Source organism: Bos javanicus, chromosome 9 (genome assembly GCF_032452875.1).
Source record: "Bos javanicus breed banteng chromosome 9, ARS-OSU_banteng_1.0, whole genome shotgun sequence".
Lineage (NCBI taxonomy): Eukaryota > Metazoa > Chordata > Mammalia > Artiodactyla > Bovidae > Bos > Bos javanicus.
In genome coordinates this window covers 80367613-80375553 of record NC_083876.1, presented here as the reverse complement: position 1 = coordinate 80375553, position 7941 = coordinate 80367613, and the positions used below count along the sequence as shown (strand labels likewise).

General features: G+C 51.2%; 1 protein-coding gene across 9 annotated transcripts in view; it reads left to right on the top strand.

Moving 5' to 3' along the window:
• The first annotated feature begins 3645 nt into the window (after positions 1-3645).
• The window catches only part of HIVEP2 (HIVEP zinc finger 2), a 218403-nt gene continuing 214107 nt past the window's right edge, over positions 3646-7941 (top strand). For 2 of the 9 annotated variants that reach the window (XM_061428163.1, XM_061428164.1), the window contains exon 1: positions 4506-4591. The gene's annotated coding sequence lies outside the window, so the exon portion shown is untranslated. Of the gene's footprint in view, positions 3738-4109; positions 4200-4484; positions 4592-5250; positions 5484-7941 lie in introns of those variants that run through there. The other 7 variants (XM_061428157.1, XM_061428158.1, XM_061428160.1 and 4 more) reach the window with 7 other exon arrangements.

Sequence of the window (7941 nt, the reverse complement as noted above, 5' to 3'; positions counted from 1 at the left end):
TTACTCCAGATATGTCCACTGCCAAATCATTTCCTTTTCAAGCCTCAGCAGAAATGTCACTTCTCAGTGAGTCCCATTCTGATCTTCCTATTTAACACTGAAACATGACACCTCTTACCCCACCCTTTACCCTATTTTTGTTTTTCTTTGTAATTCTTTGTAATTAATTTGTAATTTTATCTTCCAAAGTTCTCCACCATTTATATGTTAGGGCTGTTTTATATCCTGTTCCTCTTCCATCTCCTTTCCCCCTCACTAAAATACAAGTTCCAGGAGAGCAGAGATATTTCGTGCGTTCACTGATCCTAAGTGTCTTCAGCACACAGTAGGCACTCAATAAATATTTTTTGAATGAAGTGCTTTTAGGGACTTCCCTGGTGGTCCAGTGGTTAAGACCTTTTGCTCCTAATGCAGGTGGTCCAGGTTTGATCCCTGGTTGGGGAACTAGATCCCACGTGCTGCAACTAAGAACCAGTGCAGTGAAAGTTTAAAAAAAAAAAAACACGCTTTCAGTTTGAAGTGATTTCTGACTCGAAAAAAATACCCTACTGCCATGCGGCATTATTTTACTTTCTTAATATCTCATAATCCAGATTACCAGATTTTCCTTTCCTTTGAACCTGAGAAGTAAGAAGAAAGACAAGGAATGAAAAGAAAGTTCCTACCTTGTTGTGATGCTCCATGTGGGTGTCCAGGCAGGGTCAAGCTCCGCCCTAGCCAACCTCACTTACTATAGCACTTCTCAGGGCTGAGTGCACAGTTTACCAAGGCCAGTTTTGGTTTTGACTTTGAAGTTCTCTGGGGAGAGGACTTTTTCTGTTGCCATATTGCCCTTAAATAGAAGTAACTAGACAGACATGTCTTAGCATTAGCGGCTGGAGACAGGGATGCTTTTACTTGAAGACAGTGATCCTTCCTACCAGAGGGGATGTCACCCAGTGTACACATATTCATAAGTATTTTTACTTGTGCTTCAACTCAGTTCAGGCTATCATCTTTAGTGTCTGATGATTTGGGGACAAAAGTTTGACTAAAGACTATCTTTAGGGGTCCACTTAGATCATCAAAACTCATGTGTATTTGCTTTAAAAAAAGTAAACTAATTACCTAAGTATCCTAATATTCACATTATACCATTTAATCTAGTCCTTTAAAACAGACTTTTAAGATTTCAACTAACATTTATTCTTGTGACGCAAAACACTGCTTGCTACTTTCCTTGCTTAGCTTCTGGGAGCTTGGGCAGCTGCTGTTGTGTGTGAAAGAAATTTGGATTCTTAAAGAAACTGCTTAATCTCTATTAAGCAATTAAATAAAATGGGTTCTGGGAGTATGTAGCAGGTGGGTTTGACAGTGAAAAATATTTTCAAAAATCATGTTTTGCGTATTAAACGGATGTCTAAAAATGCAATGGCATACATTTAAGAGAAAATGATGATCGGGAGTTTTTATTAGGTGCTTCAAGTTAAGTCAAGAAAGGCAGAACGTTAAAGAACTTATACAATGAAAGGAGAAGCCGCTTCAGTGGAAGTAGGCCCTGAATTTAAATGAACTCATTTTCAAAGGACACAGTGAAACTTTTTACAAATCGTTCAGATTTTTCTCCTTTAAAAAAATATCGATAAAAAAATGTATTACCGCTTGACGGTGCAGAAGCGGCCTTCAGGGCTATGTCGTCCTTGCACCGGAACCTCAGAAATGCACTGATTATACGTCGAAAAGAAAAACAAAACAAAACAAAAACGAAACCGGCAGTGCTTGCAGTCATTAGAGGGGCTGTCCTATTAATGCACTCTCTTTTAATGAAAAGGGAAGGGAATATTTGATATGCCTTGACATTTGGTCCCTTTCCGCGAAATCTGAAACTTGAGACGCAAAACAGTCCGCAGTTGTCGGTGAAATACCTGCCTTAAAAGCTGAACCACAGTGAATGTATTTGGCCCGGAATTCCAGAGACTAATTTCCACCCCTCCCACGGAGTCACCTGCTCAGGGGGAACCCCGGCCAGAAATCCGGGTCGCGCCAGGTCAAATCTTGCGCGTCTCTTGTTTACTCCGCCCGGGGCAGGGCGGCGGCGCGGCCGCGGGGTGGGGAGGGCGGCTGGGGCCCGCGGCGCCCGGGCACTCGGCTCTGCTCGGCCGCCCAGGAGGGGCTGTGCGCGGTCCCCGCCGGGTCCGGAGACCACCCGGAGGAGGCGCTCGGGGCATCCGCCCTGCCCGACGGCCTCTCGCGGCTCTCCAGCCGCCGCGGCCTCCAGGGAACCTCCCCCTCGAGGATGTACATGAGTCCACACGAGCAGGCTAGCGGCTCAAGGGAGCCCCGGTGTCTCCCGGGGTGTCGCCGGGCCGGGGAGGAAGCCCAGCGCCCCGGCGCCTACTCGCCTGGGATTCCCCCGCCCCCGGCCCCGCTCTCCTTGAGCTGCGTGTGATTTCACTCGCGTCCCTTCCGAGGAAGGGACTCGCGCAGGCTAGGGGCGGCCGCTCGCCCCAGGTCCCAGCTCGGCCCACCAGGAAGCCGCCAGCTGCTCCCTGCGCCGCTGCCCCAGCCGATTTGAATACCCCGGCGGGGCGGGCCGCGTTCCCCGAACTGGGTGCGCCCAGGGCGCCCTGGTGAGTGACCTCAGGGAAGGCAGTTGGGGCATTTCGGGCGCCTGAAAAGTTCGTGCTTCCGCGGGGGGTGGGGGCGGGCGGGCAAGGAAAGTGCTACTAATACATTTTGCTAAGCTCCAGAAACGCAGCCAGCAGCTACAGTCTGATTTTGTTTTTCTTGACCGATAACAGAAATGTGAGTAGCAGAGGCGGGGTGAGGGAAAGGGATCAGAGGATGGAACCGGCCAGAATCGTCCAAGACAATACTCATTATTCTGTAAATCCCGTGCGTGTTCAAGACCGGGAACCAGCATCTGGGAAATAGGGAAGATGGGGGTGGGGAGAGGAGGTTTCCACATCCCTAAAGGAAATTCTCAGGCTCCCAGAGACGCCCAAGTTTTTTTTCTGCATGACAAGTAGAGACCAGCCCTTCGGGGGAGATCCCCGATCCAAGCCAGCAAGAGCGCGGCCGCGGTCTTCCCGCCCGGAGCGGCCGCGCGGGGGCCCGGCCCTGCCCTAGCGGTCGCCTCCCTGCCCCGTCGCCCCGCGAGCCGCTCAACCCACTCCGCTCGCCGGCTCCAGACTGGTTTTTCTGGTTCAGCCTCCCTCCCTGGGACGCGCTGGGGGATCCGATGACGTCGCTGGCTGAGTCTCTCCCTCTTCCTCCCTCCCTCTCTCCGCCTCTCCCCCCCCCGCCCGCCCTCGCCGCGCACTCCTCCTAGTAACTTCTGTTCGGGGAGGCGCTGCCAGGAATAACCCGGTGCGTCCACAGACCGGGAGGGGAGGCGGCCGCTGCGGCTCCCGCACGCAGACGGCTGCGGCCCGGGCCTCGCGGCTCCCTCCCGAGCCCGGTGGCCCCTGCCCCGGGCCCATCTCCGTACAGTGTCAGAAAAATAAATAAAAGGAAAGAGGAGCCTGGGCAGGCGGTCGGGATCGCTTCCCTCCCTCCGCACCCGCCCTCCCTCTGTCCTTAAGGAAATGCTACCAGACACCCCCCACCAGACACGCTCAGCCTTGGCGAGGAGCGGCCGCCGCGGCAGCGAGAACAAGGGCACCAGGGGGGTTTCCTCCCCCTCCTCCTCTCCCTCCTCTTCCTCCTCCTTCTCTCCGTCCTCCTCCTCCTCCTCCTTCTCAGCGGTGACTTTCCAGGTGAGCGGCCGCCGCTGCTGCTGCTGCGAGGATCCCCCTCGCCCGCTCGGGCTCGGGCCGCCGCGTCGCGCCCTCCACCCGCCCCTGTCACCCGGCGGCGGCCGGGAGCTGACAGCCGCCCGAGGGGCTAGCGGCCCGGGGGCGGGCGGCCGGCCGGAGGCGGGCTGGAGGTGAGGGGGTGGAGAGGAGGCGAGCGGGGAGCCGCTGAGCGCTGTCTCTGCCCGCCCGAGGAGGGTCTCCGCAGAAACATCTCCGGTGACTGTGGCACAAGTCTTGGCCAAGTTGTGTCTTGGACGTTGAGGTTCCCGGGAGCCCGGAGCAACTTGGAGGGTCTCCTGGCTCCTTAACCATATTCCTACACGTCTCGACTTTTGGGGGTGCTGGGTGCAGCCTCGGGGTGCGTGGAGGGCGGACCGACCGTTCGGGCGAGCAGAGCGGCGGGAATCTAGGTCCCTCGGCTCGGTAAGTGGCCTCGGCGCGGTGTTTTTTCCTGCCTTCTTTAGCATTGGGAGCTTGTTTCACTTTACACCGTAATCGCCTCCGCCGGACCCCTCTGGCCCCTCCCGGCGCGCGCCCCCGGCTCGGGACCGGCGTCCGGAGGGTGAGGGTCGGAGGGGGCGGGGATGGGGGAGACCTCGGGAGGGGGGTCCGGCGCGTTGGGAAATGCGGGGAATACCCTGGCCGAGGATCTATGCAGATGAGGGGAGGCTGCTTTGCGTAATGTCCTGGGGGGAGGGGGCGGCGCGGGAGCGCTGGAGGCAGGAATGTGCCTGGTTACTAATGAGGGACGTGCACCGGCGCGCACCGCCGGGCCACCGCTGCGGCTGCCGCGGCCGCCGGCCGCCCGTCGTCAGGTAACGGGGGAGGGGGCCGCGCGGCGCGGGCCGGGGCCGGGGGCGGGCGGCGCGAGGGCCGGGCCGCCGGCCTGCGGCCGAGCGAGCGCAGCGGAGGAGCCGGCTGTTGGCATTTCGGCGACTCCTTTCTCCTCCCCAGCGGGGAAGGAAGGAAGGAAGGAAGGAGAGAAGGAAGGAAGCGAGGAAGGAGGGGACTGTCTCGATGGAAGGTTCAGGCGGAGGCGCCCTCGCCTTGCGGGTGCACCGACCGCAGAGTGGCTCCCGGCGCGGCGGGCTGGCCGGGGGCGCGCGAAGACCGGTGGGGGCGTCTTGCATGCGTGTTCGTCTGTGCGTCTGCCGGGGGACCGGGAAAGGGACATGTGTGTTTGGGCTGTGCACTGTGGGGAGCTGGGTCTGCGCCTTTATGTCTGTTCCCTGAAGTGGGTGGAACGTTGGCCCGTTCCGGGAATGTTCCATGACGTGGTGCAGCCACAGGAAGGGGGTTAACGAGGGGCTCTCTGCCGCGGCGGCTCTGCCGGCTGCTATCAAAGCAGACGTGCGGCCGCTCCTCCTCCTCTCTCACCTCCCTTCACCCCTCCCCCCGCCTTTCCTTTCTGTGCGTCTGGTTCTGGTAGGGGCGAGACAGGAAAACACTGCTGGGGGGGGGGGGGGGGCGGCGGGGGGGGAGGTGATGTGTGTGTGTGTGTGTGTGTGTGTGTGTGGTGTCTGTCGTATTTGGTGGGGGAGACTCCAGATCTGCTCTGCCACCCCAGCTGTTATCACAGATCCGTGCGCTTTATACGCATGTGCCTCCCGCGTCCTGTCCGTCTTACATAACACATCCAGTGCAGCAGAGGACACGAGAAAATGCGACCCCAGCCCTCCCAGCCGAAATCGGGCGAAGGGGTAGAAGGTCAGGAAGTGTCCCTTGGTGTTGTCCTTCAGGGACGTGGCTCCGGTGGGGGGAAAGGAGAGGGGGAGGAGGGTTTTCTTCAAGTGGCTCCTCTCTGACTTGAAAGCATCTAAGTAGAAAGGACTGCAGGAACTAGTCCTCTCTAATGGGAAAGCTTTTACATGCCACGCCAAGGAAAAGTGGGTACTTTAACCGCAGGAGTGCAGAGAAGAGAGAGGGTCCTTAATAGAGACGCTCGCAGGAAATGGGCAGTCATACGTGCGGGGTAGGGGGCAGTAGGGATGGCTTCGAGGGGACCGCAGGACTCCCTTGATAGTAGATCGGTTTCACTGGAGGGTTTAGGACACCTGTAATGGTTGAGAATTCGCACAGGAAGCAGAGTGTGCAACTGACATTGCAAAAGCCCTATTCTCTGCACAGTTACTTGGGCCTAAAATGAACATAAAAAGGCTTGTTTCCGGTACTTTCATTATAATGGAAAATTTGAACTGATTTTCCTCCTTCCTTTTTTTGCCGTGTTAAAAATAATTCAGTTGACTTCCAAATTGTTATTGGTACTCTTCCCCCACCCCCAAAGGCTAGACCTGGGTCAGGCAGGAGAGAACTGTGTTTTTCTAGCATACCCAGAGCCCTGGTCAAGGGCTGTTGATTTTTCTCTTCAGTACAGTTGTTTCTTTTGTAGTGCCTAATCAAGCCCAGAAATTACTTGAAATATTAATAAGATCCATTTTAATTAAGTTTGCTATGATCTGTCCTCCTAGAAAAAAACAGTTTAACTTTATTAGAAACGTTTTCTCTAGTGATGTAGTAATGTTTGGTGCTGTTTGTCTTTGAGGAAATCAAGTTATTTAAAATATTTGCACCTATGTGTTATATGTACTTAAATATATATTACATATATCATATATATAGCACATATATATTAGAATTTGTGAATGTCTTGTGATTATTCTCCATATAACAGTGCCAAAGCAAAAACTTACCCAAGAAGATTGTATAATAAATAGACTGGTTTTGATTTTTAGGATATAGGCCAAATAATTTATCAAGACAGAAATGCCCTCCACTTGAGTAGAAAGGATATCATTTTCATTATTCAGACAAAATTCCTGTGGAACACTAAGAAGTCATGGTACCAGATGAAAACTGCATTTTTATTTTAAGGTGAAAGGGATTTACCTGTATCTCCTTAATGACAGTGTGCTTCAAGTGTCATAATCCCTTTTGACCACTAGGTTTGAAATGCAGTATATTTCTTAAATATAGGAAAATGTTGTATTACAGTGGTGAAGCTGTTAGAAAATTGTCTGAGTTTCTTGCTATGGACATCGGTCAGGTATAAAACAAAATCTGCTTGTTGGCACCTATATTTCTGTGATGGTGATTGTATTTTATGTAGTTGACTTTATTAGAGACTGCTTTTATTTATATAAGGGCATTTATGATTAAACCAATGTGAAATTAATTTGGGTGTAATTTGGGGCATGATAATATATTAATGATGCTACAAATTAAGATGTAACTGATTTTCAACTGGTTAGATCCTTGTAGCAGTCTTTGGAAAGATACCATTAGAGTAGATAAAACGTGTTTATATGTCTCTTAAACATGGAACATAAAAGTGAATTTACTGTGTATATTATCACGTAATGAGATCATGTTATTTGACTACCTTGAAAGATTAGCCAGCAAAATCTTTTGATTGATCAGGCTCCTTTTACGTGAGATGTGTTGATAAATGTTCTTGTTACTATGAAAACAAAACAGAAGCAACATGTTTGCAGGTGTTCCTTGTGGAATAATGGTACATGTGTCTGCTTGAGGTTTTGGCGCTTTGTCACTATTCAGAAAATCAGGCTGAATCTTTTATGCTGATTCAATCAAAATGAAGAATCTTTAAGAATTTGCCAATTTTTTTTTTTTTAAGCAGGGTTTATTTCAGCAGTAGCAGCTACAAATAACATGTACTCTTTCTGTGTTGGTTTTAGATTTTTGAATTATTAGTACTTAGCTGAAATTAATCAGAAAGCTTCAACATAGGAAAAATAGTTTTAAAGACCTATAGAAAATGTTATTTAGCGAGGAAAGTGTAATCCATTAGGATGGGGAATATTGATAACCTGATGTGGTAAATATTATAATAAGGGGAAAGTGGCTAAGATCAACTGGATGGATGGTTGTGCATCCAACTAATTACCTATGTCTGTTAAACATGATTTTCACATTTGGGTTCATAGCCAGCCTCAGCAGTACTCTCTGTAGGTCCTGTAGGTGGAGAAATGGTTCACAATTTAAATTTCCACCTGAAGCTTCCAGTGATATGCTTCTGGTTAATGTATTTATATATTAATTCATTGTGAATCCATAGTTTGGCTAAAACTTGGTATGTAAGTATTGTGCCTTTTCAACTGATATTAGAAAAAGGAGCAGAGGTAGTTTGCTAAGTCAACTCAGCGGA